Below are 17,135 nucleotides of genomic sequence, written 5' to 3' on the forward strand. Positions count from 1 at the left end.
GGCCCACAGGGCAAGGAAAATGAGAGAGGCTTCTGGCCAGTATAATTAGTGAGGACCTGAGGGGTTCAGTCCAAATCCTACCAAAAACCATGTAAGTAAACTTGGAATCAGATCCTTGTCCAGTCAAGTCTGCAGATGAGACCTCAGCCCTATCGAACATCTTGATTGCAGTATTGTGAGAGACTCTGACGCAGAGCATCCAATTAAGTCATGCCTGAATTCCTGATGCTCAGAAACTGAGTTAAATGTTCACTGTTGGAGCTTCTATGTTTAAGTCTTCTACATTCCACAGCCCAGGGCCTTCCCCTTTTGGGGGAGTATGACTTAAAATAAAAAAAAAAATTGGGGAGGGAATGTTTTACCCTACAATAGGTAACGAATACTAGTGGTTTTCAAACTGATTGATGAGTTATACGGGTTGTATGGGTGACCACCTGTATAGCCTCCCTGTCCAGAGATCTCTCCCCTCCTCTCACCTATCCATGCACAAACGTGTATAAACATAGTATCTATAAAACTGCTTTCTTTAAGGTTAATAAAATAAAAATCTCTGATATGATATGCAGTTATCAGAGAGAGGCATCAGAGTAATAATTATAGGTGGGGGTCAGAAGAGCTGGTTAGAGATGAGTCTTTGGGCAAATCAGTTCAACTCCCTTGAAACTTGGTTACTCATTTGTAAAATGAGGAGGCTGGAATAGACCTGGGTTCTCAAAGTGTGACGACCACATAAGCAGTGTCAGCATCAGCTAGGAACTTGTTAGAAATGCGAATTCTCAAGCCCCACCATAGACCTATGGAATCAGAAACTCTGGGGGGTGAGGCCCAGCATTTGGGGTTTTAACAAGTCCTCCAGGTGATTCTGATGCATGTGAAAGTTTGAGAACCACTGGGCTGTAATCTCTTACAGTTCTACCAACAACTGATGTTAGTAATAACAAGAAATGGTTATTGATCATGTGCCAGGAATTGTAAAGAGAGTTTGTATTCATTAACTCATTTAATCCTCACAATGCCCTGTGAAGCAAATACTTATTCTCATTTCCAGTAAGATATCCAAATATCTTTGCTTCTTAAGGACAGGGCAATTTTTTTTTCCTCTCTAAACTCATATAAACCTTGCATAGGATGCATCATTTCTATCTCTCTCTCTCTCTGTGTGTGTGTGTGTGTGTGTGTGTGTGTATTTGCTACTCAGTAGTGTTTATAAACAATGAATAAATGAATGAATTTTTTTGAAAAAAGAAATGGAAGTGGCTTTGGAATTGGGAAACAGGCAGAGGCTGGAAAAATTTTGAGCAGAATAATAGAAAACATATATATTGCCTTGAACAGACTGTTAGTAGAAATATGGATGTTAATGACTACTAGTGAGGATTCAGAAGGAAGTGAGGATTCATAGAGAAAACATATCATCTTAGAGAGTATGTAAATCTTCATAAAAACTGTTGGTAGAAATACGGGCATTAAAGGCCCTCACGGAGAGGGCTCAAGAGTTAATGAGGGACATGTAAGAGCTATGAAAAGGTACCCTTGTTATATAATTACAGAAAACTTATTCGATTTGTTTCCTATAATCATGTGGGAAGTAGAACTTATAAGTGAATTTGGATATTTCGCTGAGGGGATTTCCAAGCAGACTGTTGAAGGTTCAGAGTGGTTTCTTCTTGATGCTTATAATAAAATGTGAGAGGAAAGAGACAGGTTGACAGAATTGTTAAACAAAAAGGAACTGGGAATTTGGGAAGTTCTGTCTATCCAGATTGCAAGAGATGCTGAAATGAGGAGATTCACTGTGAGGAAAGTTTGCCCTGGAGAAAAAGCCAATGATGTGATTGGACAACTTTTTGCTAGTGCTTCAGAAGAATCAGTCAGAATATCCTGTCACACAGAGGTATCTTGGAAGAGATCAGGCATATGACTCATGGATCTCCTTAGCTATCTGAGCAGAAGCCAGGAATAGAGATGGGATTATCCAGGAAAGATCTGTGAAGGAGCCTCTTATCTAATGTAGTGAATCCACAGGACACACAGGAGATCCACAGAGATCTAGAGAATTTTATACAAACAAAAACACTTACAGCTTAGACTGAAAGGGACAGAGAATGCAATGAAAGAAAGCTGTTGGACTATCAAATTTCTACAGGCAAGAAACAGGCTGATAAAACCACTCAGCTGTAAACATATGCTATCCTTCATGAAAATGGAAGGATGACTTAGAGAGGGGAGTCCTGGGCCCAGAAAATAAAGCCTCAAGTCACAGAAGATCATTCCCAGGCCTTGAAACCTACTAGAGTGTGCCCTGCTGGTTTTCTAGTTTGCTTGGGACCAGTGACTCCTTTTCCCTTCCATTTGATCCCTTTTTGAATGTGATTATGATGGATAGCCTATGCCTGTACTACCATTACATATGGGGAGCAAATATCTTGTTTTCTAGTTTCACAGGTCCACAGATGATGAGAAATATTGCCCCAGAATAGATTACATGAATCTTATCCATACCTGATTCAGATAATTTTGCTGCTGAAATTTGGGACTTTGGAACTGATAAAGTTAGGATGAGATTTTTTCTTTTTTTACTTTGAGTTGATGTAATGGGTGAGACTGTGGGGGATGTTGGGGTACGGTGAATGTATTTTGTATGTGGGATGGATATGAATCTTTGGGGACCAGAGGGCAAATTGTACTAGAAAGAATTAGTCCATGCCCTAATCTCCCAAGCCTGTGAATGTGTTATCTTATATGGCAAAAGAGACTATACAAATGTGATTCATTTAAGGATCTTGAGATGGAGAAATTATCCTGTATCATCTGGGTAGATCCAATGTAATCACAAATGTTCTTATAAGAGGAAGGCAGGAAAGCCAGAGACAGAGGAAGGAGATGTGATTATAGATGCAAGGGGTCAGAATCAGAGATTTAAAGATAGTACATGGCTGGCTTTGAAGATGGAGGAAGGGGCCGTGAGCCAAAAGAATGCAGGTGGCCAGTAGCAGCTGGTAAAGACAAGAAAACAGAGCCTTTTGAGTGAATATTGCCCTGCTGACATTTTGATTTCATCCCAGTGAAACTTACTTTGTACTTCTAACCTGCGCAACTGTAAGATAATAAATTTGTACTGTTTTAAGCTACTGAGTTTGTTGTAACTTGTTATAGCAGCATAGGAAACAAATACATGTCTTATTTATAGCAGGGTGTGGTTCCTAATCCCAAATGTAAACCTATCTGGTAATCTGGGTCTTGGCTTGAAACTTGGGCCTAAGAGGAAGCCTCTTCTCAAGGCAAATTTCCTATTAGCTGCCCAAGACTAGGTCAATGAGAGTTCCATGTGTATATGATATAAGAGAGGGGAGAGCGAGAGAGACAGAGAGGTAGAGAGAGAGAGAGAGAGAGAGAGAGAAGCATTCTGCCATATAGGCTTATCTTTAACTTCTGCTACATGGAAACAAAGAGAACGAGGGAGTCACACTTGCAAGTTCATGAATTTCTAACCTATACTGAGACAATGACTGCAATAATAGAGCCCAATCAGAGTTCTAAATTCTGATCTGGTCAGATTAGTACTTAAAATAATAGTTAAACGCCTTGGATTTGGAGTCAGACTACCTGACTACTCACCACTGTGACCTAGAGCAAGATGCTTTTAACTTCATTGTGCCACATTTTCCTCAGTTGCAAAATCACAATAGTAACTGTACCCTCCTCACAAGATAATTGTGAGAAAAGATGTACAATGAGATTGGAACAGTATCTAGCACTGTTATGGAGGAGAGGAGAGGATAGGAGTGTACACACACATACACACATATACACACACACCCCTTACAATAGTTCCGATAATGTGCAACATGTTGCTGAGCTCAGAGTAAGTTCTAACTGTATACTTATTTACTGAAACGTTTGAGAGCACCAAGTATCCTGTGTTTACCTTTAGTTGACAAAGAGAGCAGACCTGGAAAGGATGTGGAGACAAACCCAAATAACCTGCTAACTCAATTAAAAGATCCAAGGAATGAGGAACAGTGCCTATTAACTGTTTTGGGAACCCCTCTCTCGTTTCTGGAAGGCACAGGACTTACTCTGATTAATATGTCTGAAATACCGTTTCAAATCTTTGCTTATACCCTTGAGATATGAATTTATTTCTGTAAAATAATTTCTCTCCCAGGGTCACTCTCCAGAGAAAATGAATAAATATCATATTAGATTCTTCCATAGTTGAAGTCTGCAAATTGAAGTCAATAGGAATCAAGAGACTGAGATCAAGGCCAACCTCATAGGTAAGCAAATTTGGTGCTACCTTCCTAATATTAATTTAAGAGGCAATGAGACTATTTTATGCTAGTATAATCAGGAGTCCACAAATTCTGCCTTAGTCCATCCAAGCCTCCTGCTTCTGAGGCCACTAGATACTTGAAAAAAAATGCAAGAGGAAGCAGAGTAATACTACTATTAGCAGAGACTTCTGCTTGAAATTCCAGTGCAAAATAGCAGTACACTGGGGTGAATCACATGGAAAACTTTGTAAGACACCAGAAGCAGCCTATATATATATATATCAGTAGCTTAGATCCAAAGCAGGCCAAACAGCTTTATTTATTAAGGTCAGCCTGGATAGGAGATCTTCCCCTGATGGTGTGGAAAGACCAATTCAGATTTTACCCAGTGCCAGGGAGAAACGGCTGGTGGGTCCAGGCATGAATGAGGAGAAAATATTCACAAAGGAGAGAAAGAAGGTTGCACAGAGCAGCCCTGAGCCTTTACCCTTCTGGCCTGGTTAAACAAAGGGGGAAAAATTGCAGTCACAAAAGCAGTAAACATTATTCCATTTGTTACTCTAGTAGAAAATGTGACTGACTCATTTTCCTTGAAATTAACCACCTCTTGAACTCCCCCTACTCTTTGGTGAATGGGATTTCTTGCCTTTCTTCCTGGCTCATTCTTAGGGAAGAGTAAGGCCTAAGGGTGGCATGAGAACCTTCTTTTCTACTAGAGGATGATCATTTTAAGGCTGGCTAATTGGTACGATACTGGCACTGTTGATTGATAAAGGGAACAGGGGAAGGAATTCTACTTGGAGTGAGGGGTTGGCATATTAGACAATGTCTGTACACAAGATGACATTGCACACTCAAATTGAATGAGTTTTTCAAGTGAGTGGACAGGTTTTAAAAGAACATGAGAGCTATTACCACTTCTTGCCCTGAAGAGTCAACAGGAGAAAATAGTTAATGGAACCCAAAGAGGGTGGTTGTCTCTATGGAGAAAGCAGCCTGAAGAAAGCTATGGCTTTAGGCCACAGTCAACCCTTGTAACTCAGCAGGTAGGGCACTGGGGGAATACATACTGCAACTTCACTCTTCTCCCACCCTTGAATCTTTTGTTGATGTTTCTATTGGCCAACAACAAAAAACCCTGTTCATGAAGTTCACATAAGTAAGCCTTCCTGGGCACAAACTGAGCTGGAGAAAGGTAGAGGGAGGTTCTGGAGGGACAACCAGAAGTTTCCAACACAGGATAGATTGTGAACTCAATGGTGAGTGAGCTAATAGTTGGACTTGAGGGAGGAGATGGTTCTTAGCTTATAAGAAGAGTGGGCCTCGTGGTAGAGATTTGGGATACAAGTTATGGAATGTTTAATCTGGAAGAAAAGGCAGAATTTTTACTTAGTATTTATTATGTACCAGGCACAGTGCTAGGCATTTTTGTATGTTACCGTGTTTATTCTTCACAAATAACTCTGTAAAAGAAGTATAAGCATTCTGAGAGGTTTGTTAGTTCATGGGTCTCGAACTGGCAGCTCCAGGGCTGAGCATCTGTATTTTCTTTGGCCTGCGTAATGCTGTAGAAGTCAGAAGATTTCACATAAAAATTCGGGTTTCTGTTTTCTCTGGAAAAATCAGAAGCTCTGGCAGCAGCAAGCTTACATTCCTGCAAGCTAGAATTGAGTGGTAACTTTCATCTTTAGACTGGACATGAACTTTGACACACTCCCCACCACTCTCTATTGTTTTGTAACTTCCAGATTAATTGATCGAAATTATCTGCCAAGTTATTTTAATTTGCAACCCTTATCTACTCCCTCCTATTTTGCAGATGAATAAATTAAGGCATGGAGAAATTGGATGACTTGTTCAAAATTTCACAGCTAGTTAATACCAAAGTCAGCCCTAGAACTTAGGTCTTAGGCCTCTGCAACAGGCTATCAGTGAAATCTAAAAGTGGATTACTATACATTTTACAGTAATCAAGGCAGTGTGGTGCTGACTTAAAATTAGATAAATACATCATCAGAACAAACAATCCAGAAATAAACCCACACACATATAAGGTCAACTGATTTTCAAGAAAGGTACCAAGGCAATTCAATGGGGAGAGGAAAATCTTTTCAACAAATGGTACTTGAACAACTGGGCTAAACACATGGAAAAAAGTAACGTCTACCACCTCCTTTCATTATACACACAAATTAATTCAAGATGGATCATGAGTTATAAAAGCTAAAATTATAAAGCTTCTAGAAGAAAACATTGGAGCATGTCTTTGTGACTTGAAAAAAGCAAATATTTCTTGGAGAGGACACAAAATGCACTAGCCTTAAAATAAAACAAGTATTTAAAGGAATGGATGCACGTTTTATATGAGATAATGTGGAGAGGGTCAGGAGTGCTTAGTATGGGAGAATAAGAGTAGAGACCTTGAAGAAGCAGCTGCAAGAGATAAATAAGAGGTGTTGGCAGAAATACAGTAAGAGGGTGGAATATTATGAATCTTTCCCAAGGTTCTAACAGCCTATTTAATTTGGGTCTATAGAGTTTATTTGGGAACTTACTAAATGCCTCTTCTCTTAGTAGGCACCAATAAACTAATAATTCAAATTGCTGAAGCTCTTTCTTTTTGAAATTTTGAGCCGTCTCCAAAGCTTTGTTTAGTCCTCTGTTGATGACATGCTCTGAAATTTAATATTTTTCTCCCTAGTCAGAGTCATACCAGGGTTTCTAGCCTTGGCCATCAGACTTTGTTAAGGCAATAGCTCCACACAGTGTTGGTTTGAAACAACCCTATGTTTATGATGCAGTGAGACCTGGACTCAAAAATACATGTAGTCCTTTCTCCTGATTGAGTCAATTTGTAGGGTGCAAAAAAGGTGAATATGACGTTGAATAAGGTTGTTTTTCATTTCCCCTCGCCTGTTGGACACCAGGTCTCTTCATCTGGGTTAAGCAGACATTTGGTTTCCTTATGGTGAAAGTTCCCTCTCTTCCCTCCTAAAATATTGTATTCTTAATTTTAGTGAATTATTGTATTCTTGATTCCTTTGGGGCAGGCATTCATTTTTCTGTCATATATGAAGCTAAGAGTATAGTTCTTCTTTTTGGAGTATGGTGCTCAGCTTCTGAAAAAGTGTATTAATGAAAACTTCTTTATTTTTTGTTCTCCTGTTGCTTCTAGAATATACTGGTATTTTTCAATGGAACAAATCTATCATTTCTACTTATCAGTTATCTTCTGTTTTCTTAATATAGTCTCTTGTTCTGATCCTAAATTTGCTCTCGCTCTCCTCTACTCTTTATATGTTATCATTTCTGTGTGTATTATGCCCTGAAGAGCTTTTCCATGCCTTTTATGCCCTGAAGATTAATGGATATTTGAATTTGGACAGCAAGATGACGATAACCATCTAATCTCCTTTTCAACTTCATTTCCTTTTTAAATTACTTCTTTGAGTATGAAATTTACCTTAGTTCCTTGAATAAACTGGAACAGACAAATGGGAGTTCAGCTTCTTGGGGAAAAGAACACAGACACACAGAACAGCGCCCTTGGGAGATGCTCCCACACAGCCGTGTGCACAACTCACCTGGTGTCTTCACAAAATGGATCGAAGTCATGGTCATGTAAAATATGTCTTCTGATGAAGAACTTAGAAGGTATAAAGCCAGCTGTATGCTGTTAGCCTTGTCACACTACAGGACAGATTGGAGAAAACATGCACTGTACAGGCAAGGATTATGGATCCAACACAGTGATATTTTTCTTTTTTTTTGTTTTGTTTTGTTTGTTTGTTTTTTTATACTGCAGGTTCTTATTAGTCATCAATTTTATACACATCAGTGTATACATGTCAATCCCAATCGCCCAATTCAGCACACCACCATCCCCACCCCACCGCAGTTTTCCCCCCTTGGTGTCCATATGTCTGTTCTCTACATCTGTGTCTCAACTTCTGCCCTGCAAACTGGCTCATCTGTACCATTTTTCTAGTTTCCACATACATGCGTTAATATACGATATTTGTTTTTCTCTTTTTGACTTACTTCACTCTGTATGACAGTCTCTAGATCCATCCATGTCTCAACAAATGACTCAATTTCGTTCCTTTTTTATGGCTGAGTAATATTCCATTGTATATATGTACCACAACTTCTTTATCCATTCGTCTGTCGATGGGCATTTAGGTTGCTTCCATGTCCTGGCTATTGTATATAGTGCTGCAATGAACATTGGGGTGCATGCAACACAGTGATATTTAAATGCCAGAACTTTCTAGGGGATGGGCTTTTGTGTGTGTTGAGGCTTGTATCTTCTATTTGAGCCCTTCTACAGAGCTGCCATTACTGTTGTCATTTGAAGTCACAGAACAGCTTAGATGTCACAGAAAATGCAGATGACAGTTAGGACAAACTATAATGCTTTGCAAACAAAAGGAGACCAACCAGCACATATAGCTGCTACCTACTCTCAGAACTTCTCCAGGCCCTGTCCTCCCTCATCAGAATCGGATTGGTTTTCCTGAGACACATTTTGGTGTTCCCTCATCTTGATAAGGTGATAGTCTAGGCTTCTTTTGTATTATACATTTATAAATATTAAAGCACAAATAGCATGTCACAGACAATTTGGAAAACAAAATGATTAATAAGCAAAAAATATTATCAATGAATTTTCATCATGTTACAGGCTCTGTAATACTGGGCACTTTAGACACATTTTGCCATTTTGTCATGACAAGTACTGTGAGGTTTGGTATTATCCTTGTTTTATTGTTGGGACTGAGAAAATCAAATGACATGAATAAGATCTGCCACTGATCATGTGCAGAGCTGACATCGAAAACAAGTCTGTTGGACACTGCAGCACAGGTCCTTTCTGCTCCTGCTGGGCCTCAGGACTTGTTGGTCCAAAAGTAAGTAAATATCCCGACTTGAGCCAAGTTCTGTGCTAAGGACTGAGGACAGTTAGATATATGACTCTGACTTTCTAAGAGTTACAGCAAGGATGCATTTAACTTTCCTGAGCAGGGGATGATAATATGATGGAAGGAAAGTTTGGGGAAGATGAATGTCCCACCATTTTGCAGGAAAAACTGGGGGAGGGGTGACTAGAGGCGAGGGCCCTGGGCTGGGAGGCCATTGCGGTGATCCAGGTGTGACTCCATAAGGGTCTCAGCGAAGCATTTTCTCACCTTCTGCAGTTTTCACTTCCTCTTTAGAGGTCACTGCAATTTTCACAAGGATAATGTTGCTCTAAGACATACCGTTTTGGATCTACTTTGGTTCTAATTTCTTTTTTTCCTAATACGTTCTCTGGCCTCAGGGTGACTACAGGTGAGATACAGTCCGTTAGCCCCCTTTTTTTAATTACCTGATCCCAGTCATCCTTTAAGCTCGTTCAGTTCACTAATTAGAGCACAGGAGACACCTCGTTTGCGTAGGCTGGTCCCCCAGTCCTCAGCCTGATGAGCCCCTTGCAGTTGGGGGTGGAGGTGTTTGGGGACAGCTAAAGGAGGTTATTTCTGTTCAGGCTGAGACCTGGCATTTTTCCTGCCTTGGAAATTGTGAAACAGAACTCAGTTTCTTTCACTGGGAGGCTTTTCTCCGGCGGCCTCTCTGCCATTCCCAGCCACTCTGCCCAGCGTCGCTGTACAGCGTCAACCAGATGCCTCTAGGAGCTCAGGTCTGCAGCAGGCTGACAGCATCATCTCCTTTCTTCTCTCCTTCCCAGGCTATAATTCAGGAGTGCCATTTACCTGTAGAGAATGGTGGGTGGTATGTCAGCTGTCAGCCTGAAGCTATACTTTTTCTGTCTGATAAAATCGGTACTCATTATTTACTGTTCTGTTTAGCTGAGTATTATGTGGAAGCTTTGAGATGTTGTGGAGAATCAGCCAAGTCTTAACAAAATACCTAAGAGTTGCACATCCCCCGTGGCTGTTTCTTAGCCTCGAGTCAGTTAGAACCCAGGAACCCAAATGTCTGTGTCTCAGAGTAAACTTAAATATTAAGTTCAAAATGTCCTATAAATTTGGTAAAGTATGAAGGTCAAGTCAGATTGTGCATCTCCTCTTTGCACTTACAGCCTTCTTTTTCTACCACTGTAACTACTGTTTTATTGAGGTGGAATTAGATACATTTAAGTAAGGATCAGGGAAATTTGAAGAGGAAAACAGTATCCCTTTAAAATGGATTTGGAAAAGCAAATGAAGCCATTACTTTTTCGTGTACTCAGGCATTTAGAAGCTGAGGAAACTCAAAAGCCTCTATTTTATGCAGGTAGCCTTCTCCTCACCTTCAGGGATTGGTTGTCTCCCCATATGACTTCCCTCTGGAATCATTATAGAGTTCCCTGCAAGTGTGGGAACAAGGGGAAATGCCCTAATTTTTCAAATCCTGGAGACACTGAAAAAATTACATATTTGACAGTTCCTTGCCCATTACATTATGAACTAAGACAGTGAAGTTAGCTCCCTCTAGAGGTGGCCTCTTGCAAATGTTGAGCAGTGCGGTGAACTGGAGATTGGAAGCTACTCGAATTGGAGCCTCTCAAGGCAGAGTCCTCATCCCCAACTCCTCTGGGGATCCCACGGGTGTGTCTGATGGGCATGGATTCAAAAATCAAGTCATCAGGGAGAAGGAGAAGTAAAGCCAAAAGAAAAATAAGACAGATATGCATAGTCAGCCCATTGCCATGCTTAAGGAAAAAATACCACTCATTCCCCCATCAGATTCTAGGGTCAGGTTTCCTCCCCTCTGTATGCAAAATTTACCCCAGGGGTAGGAATTAAGTAGAAGCTTTTGGAAAACAGTCATGTTGTCCTAATGGAAGTTTCCGTTGTTATTTGCTTTAAAATATGATTTCACTTCTTATCAGTAAGGAACTTCAGAAAGTCCCCTCCATCAGTTGGCTCATTTGGTCTACTTCTGGCCTCAGAGAAACCCAGAGTCAGATCATGGCCATTGACCCTATCCTGGGCCTCCAACTGGGTTAGCAGGTAGGTTTCATTTTATTTTTTGACTCTGATTGACTGGAAGTGGCTACCTGGTATGATATTGGGAGAAAAACTCTGAAGCTACATCGAGGCTCAGAGAGAATGAATTCCATAATTGATATGAAATGTCTGCCATAGGCGCAGGTAGGGGTAGTGGAAGCATAGCTTTGCCATCCTAGAGCATCTTGTCTCTCTTTGAAGTGACCTCTAGTGCATGCTACATCTAGTTCCACATCCAGATTCTTCATTTTGTTTGTCCACTAAACTTACTGGGAATCCCCCCAGCCATATAGTGGTTATCATGTATCAGGCACTGATCTCAGGTTTTATATACATTAACTCTTCACCACAACCCTGTGAGGTTTGTTTATTACCTCTGTTTTGAAGATGAGGAAACTGAGGCACAAAAAAGTTAAGAAAATTGCCTGAGATCACAATCAGTGAGTGGCACACTCAAAATTTAAACCCGGGTAGTATGGATCTAGAGTTCCTGCATGTAACCACTATGCTATACTGCTTCTCTAATTAGGGCAGTAGGTATTCTGATCTCTCCAAGGGACCTGTCTCCTCACACAAACTTCAAAGAGCCAACCTTGATAACTCTCTTAGTCTCTCTTTCTCTTTCTTTTCTTCCCTCCCTCCCTTTTCTTGTTAGAGATAAGCAAAAAGACACAAACTGCATCATCTCAATAATCGATTTCATTTTTTCCTATTAGAATTCCATTAACACTACTTTCTAAGGCTCATGTTGTTTTAATACTAAAGTACTTAATAATATGTTTATAAATTATATGAGTGAAAGACGAAATGATCTAGAAATTATGGATTCAGAATCCTGGGTAGAAAGAGAAGAAAAAAAAGAGTAAGATAAAATAGCAGAGTCAAAGCAAAGTAATTGGGGAAAGAGAAAAATATTACCATTTCTGGAAATGGAAAAGGTAGGTCATAATATTAATTAATTCATCAATCAACTATTTTGTATCTACTATGTATCAGGCAATAGAGCTGAGCACTGGAAATAAAAAAGGTGATTAAGACACAGTCCCTTTATCTAAGAGTTTTACATTTATCACAGGGAAATATATATGTGGAAACAAACTAAACTTTATGAGTTAGACTCTTAGTCCTGACTTCTCTCTAGCCACTGACCACTCTTCCCTGGGAGGAGTGACTTTTTCATTTGAAATTGCATGTATGTGGCTTAGCCCTTTCTAGGATCTTCTTGGCATTTGTCTGCCTGGAAAGAGCATGCATTCGATCTTCTCTCTGGGCCATGTCTAGGTTTACTGGGGTAGGCCCTGCCCTGTGAACTAGGCCTGTAGTTCCCAGCTCTTCCCATGACTAATTGTGAGAGATGACTTCTTGGGTGCAGTGTTAATAAGACCATTTTTTGCCACACACCTAAGCCACAAAAAGCTTAGGTGTGTGGTTGGTTGTTCCTAACCAACTTTCAATAGTAACAAAGCTAATATTTTGGTCACCATCTGTTTAACTATTTCTAACTTTCAATTCTGTCCAAACTCAGAGAGGGCTATTTCTTAGGTATCCTCAAGCCTGAACAGTTCACATAATGCTCCTGGGATTTAATGAACCTCAGCAGTCCCTCGACTCCTTCTTTATAAAAATGGGTTGAGGAGATTGATCCAATCCTGGCCCAGAACTATCCTCATTGACAAAGGGAAATGAGTAATAGTTGTGATTCGTGGCCTGACTGGCAATCATTATCAGAAATTCATCTGGAATATTTTGTAAAACTTAAAAATATATCTCTAACATGTGTTTCACTGTTTTTAGTAGCTTGTCAACACCCTAGAAACTGAGGTTCTAGCTGACAAAACTCTGAGGGCGAGTGTGCACTGAATTAGGGTAACACCCAGAGAGTAGATACCAGGATACTTCACGGGGGAGAGAAGGGCTGTCACGACTTTTCTCAATGACTTGCCTCCTCTTTGTAGGCTCACTTGTCATTCGAGAAGCACTTTGGGCATCACTGCCACTGAGAAGTCCTCCCTGCCCCCACCCCCCTTTTATTTCACAGCACTCTGTGATATAGTGCTGTGGCGCAGTATCAGAATTGTGTGTTTTCTTATCTACATTACTGGAGGGTAAACTCCCTAAGGGCAGGAACTGTGACATATTTACCTTCGGGTTGGCCCTCAAGATATAATTGTGGAAAGAAAGGAAGGGTTATGCGAAGTTTGAAGCTTCCTCAACCAGGATGGAAGGGGGTATCTAAAGGAGATAGGAGCAGAAAAAGATAACCGGAACTTTGGAAAATAGACTTCAAAAGACAAAGGATAAAATTTATGGGCAGCTGGGTGGGATGGAATCAAAATCTAATTGATTTTCTTTTCCAGTTTTGTTCTGGCATTTGGTGTACTGAATACAATCTTACAGAATGAGAAGACCGTGGCTGGTGAGAATAAGTTAAAAACCCTGAGTGGTTATTAACTGACTCAATTCCAGCAAGACTATTAACAGTGATGAAGCCAGGTGACTAAACACACCAAACAAGAGCCTCCAAGAACACTTGCTGCAGGTTTAGATAGGGGGACGTGGCTGTGGGATGCTGGGAACTTGAGAAAGTTTTGGAGGGTGGATATCAGACAGAGAGAGAGAGATGAAAAACAGGCTTTCTTAGCATGAAGAAAACAGGGCTGGATAGTAATTCAATAATGACTCTAAGATACATGAAGTTTTATTCTGTGAGACTGCAGTTTGAATCCATGAAGTATACAAGGCTTGATATGTTACTCTACATACAATTCTCAACATTCACCCTTGAGAGGGTTTAAGTAAAGTATTTTCACATGTATTTTGTAATACACATTATTGACTAAGCCAAAGAAGGCAGAGGAAGGAAACATGTGCTGTATGGAATTTGATTTTGCATGGAGCAGTTGAGATGATTGGTTGACTTGGCTGATTAGGGAAAGGACATAATTTAGCTTGGCTGCTGGGCTAACTGTGACCTGAACAGATGGTAAATGTTTGATGCAGGTGGTAAAAAGGATTAAATGATTATAAAGACTTAAAAAAAAATCACTCAAAATGAAAATGAAAAAAATAACTGGACAATGAAAAGGTAAAAGCAATGAAAATTAAAAAAAAAAAACCCACAGAAGGCAGTATTATTAACATCCAAAGGGCAACATATTTTAGAAATTAATGTTTTTAATGGTCATCAGTAGTTGCTTATGATGTCATAGATACCATAAGTTATTAAACCTTCACATCTTGAGAATTATTCCCTCCCTCCTCCAAATCAATAATTTCACTACGGACTTCCCTGGTGGCACAGTGGTTAAGAATACACCTGCCGGGCTTCCCTGGTGGCGCAGTGGTTGACCGTCTGCCTGCCAATGCAGGGGACACGGGTTCGAGCCCTGGTCTGGGAAGATCCCACATACCACGGAGCAACTAGGCCCGTGAGCCACAACTACTGAGCCTGCGCATCTGGAGCCTGTGCTCCGCAACGAGAGGCCATGATAGTGAGAGGCCCGCGCACCACGATGAAGAGTGGCCCCCACTTGCCGCAACTAGAAAAAGCCCTTGCACAGAAACGAAGACCCAACACAGCCAAAAATAAATAAATAAATTTTAAAAAAAAGACCTAACACAGCCAAAAATTAATTAATTAATTAATTAATTTAAAAAAATTCTCTCTTAAAAAAAAAAAGAATCCACCTGCCAATGCCGGGGACACAGGTTTGAGCTCTGGTCTGGGAACATCCTGCATGCTGTGGAGCAACTAAGCCCCTGAGCCACAGCTACTGAGCCTGCGCTCTAGAGCCTGGGAACCACAACTACTGAGCCCACATGCCACAACTACAGAAGCCTGCGCGCCTAGAGCCCGTGCTCTGCAACAAGAGAAGCCACTGCAGTGAGAAGCCCAGGCGCCGCAATGAAGAGCAGCCCCTGTTCACCGCAACTAGAGAAAGCCTGCACACAGCCAAGAATTAAAAATAAATAAATAAATAAATAAAATAATTTCACTAACTCCAAAGCCCAGTTATCAGGAAGTTGAGCCCTCATTCCCAGTTTTACTTACTTATGGCCTTGAGCAGCCATTATTTCTTTGGGTATAGATTGTTGAGGCCTTTTTTTCATCCCTCTGACAATGCTCCCTCGTCACTGTCTCAGCCTGCTCCCTAGTAGTCAGCATTTATTGCATGTGTAGAATATATAGACCTGGGCTAAGCACTTGTGCTCATGAGCACTTTAGTCCTCATTTGTCCTATTGTTAATGTATTTTACAGATTCAGGAAAGTGAAGCTCAGAGAAGCTAAGAATTCATTCAAGGAGACAAGCTTATCAAAGAGCTGAGCTGGATTCAAACGTGAATCTACTGGGCCCAGAATCTGTAGTCCTAAACACCAGATTATGCCACTGACATACTTGACCTCACGGCAACACTTAGCCTGGTTAGTTTATCTGACTGCTTTCATCCTACCATAACTAGATTCTGGGGTAGCCAAAGGAGATGTACAGGCACTGGTAGTGTCTGTTGTGCTAAGCATCTGGGCCAACACTTGGCATTATCAGAGTTTTTATGTCTTGCCAGTCTACTGGGTGTAAAACAATATCTTATTGTGGTTTTAATTTTCATTTCTCTGATTACTGATGAAGGTAAGATCTCTGGATACATTTGTTGGCTATTTGTGTTTCATGGGAAAGGCCTATTCTTGTCTTTTGCCCACTTTTTATTAGGTGGTTTTTAGATTTTTCTTATTCATTTGTAGGAATTCTTTATATATTCTGGGTATATGGTAGAGAAAGGCTAGCTGTTGATTATTGATCAAACCTATTTCCCGTCCATTCTGGGCACACATCTAGATTATTTTCATCCTTCCTTGCAGTTAGATGAGGTTATGTGACTGACTTCTGATGAATGGAATATAAGAAGAAGCAAGGCACATCAATTTTCAGACTCCTTCCAGAAAAGCCTTCCCTGTGCTCTGCTATCCTTTTCCTTCCCCCATCTGCCAATTACCTACTAATGATCAGGGAGATCTTGGAAGCCAAGCACTGAAGATAGTAGAGCCTCCTCTAGCCCAGAGTCCTGAATTACTGAATTAAGGAAAGCCTTCTCAAGCACAGACTGGAATTTACATGAGTAAGAAATTAACTGCTTTTGTGTTATAGCACCTTGATTTCAAGATTTACCAGTTAAAGTAGTAGCTGACCTTCATAGAGGATAAATTGTCTTTTTCAAGTTTCACGAGGTACACATATCCTGGATGTGGCTTATGTATATGGCAAAAATGGACTTACTAATATTGCACCTAAAAAGTCACCTTATCTACTCAGTCCTGGACAGAGCTGGAAAACTACAGGCCTAATTTATAGGGGCAGGGCTCGCCCCAATAAACCTTCCTGGCCCAGAGTGCAGATCCGAATGCATGGTTTTCCAGGCAGACAAATGCCAAGAAGATCCTAGAAAGAGCTAAACCACACACATGCAGTTCCAAATGGAAAAGTCAGTGGGTAGAAGTCAGGACCAGAAGTGTAGCTGTTGGGGATCTGTCTTCTTAGAACATAGAACCTGGAAAGGAGTCCCTCTCATGAATCACAGATCTTGCAGTGCTGCCAGGTACCACTATGGTTGTGGAGAATATGCTTGACCAAGTAGCTAGTGGAAGTTCAACTTCTCATTTTAAAAAGTTCTTGATTAACTCTTTATTATCCTTCATCCTCAAAAGGGAGGGAAAATGCTGATAGCCTGCAATGCAAGGCTGGATATTTGGAATATAGAAGAAGTAGAAGAAGAGGCCTGCCTGAGGGATGGGAGAGGGTCCTGCTTAGCAAGTATTGTAATGAAGATAGTTACCTGAAAATACAAGGTACCTTTACAATGATGAATTTT

Source organism: Balaenoptera acutorostrata, chromosome 9 (assembly GCF_949987535.1).
Source record: "Balaenoptera acutorostrata chromosome 9, mBalAcu1.1, whole genome shotgun sequence".
In the NCBI taxonomy this organism is placed as follows: domain Eukaryota; kingdom Metazoa; phylum Chordata; class Mammalia; order Artiodactyla; family Balaenopteridae; genus Balaenoptera; species Balaenoptera acutorostrata.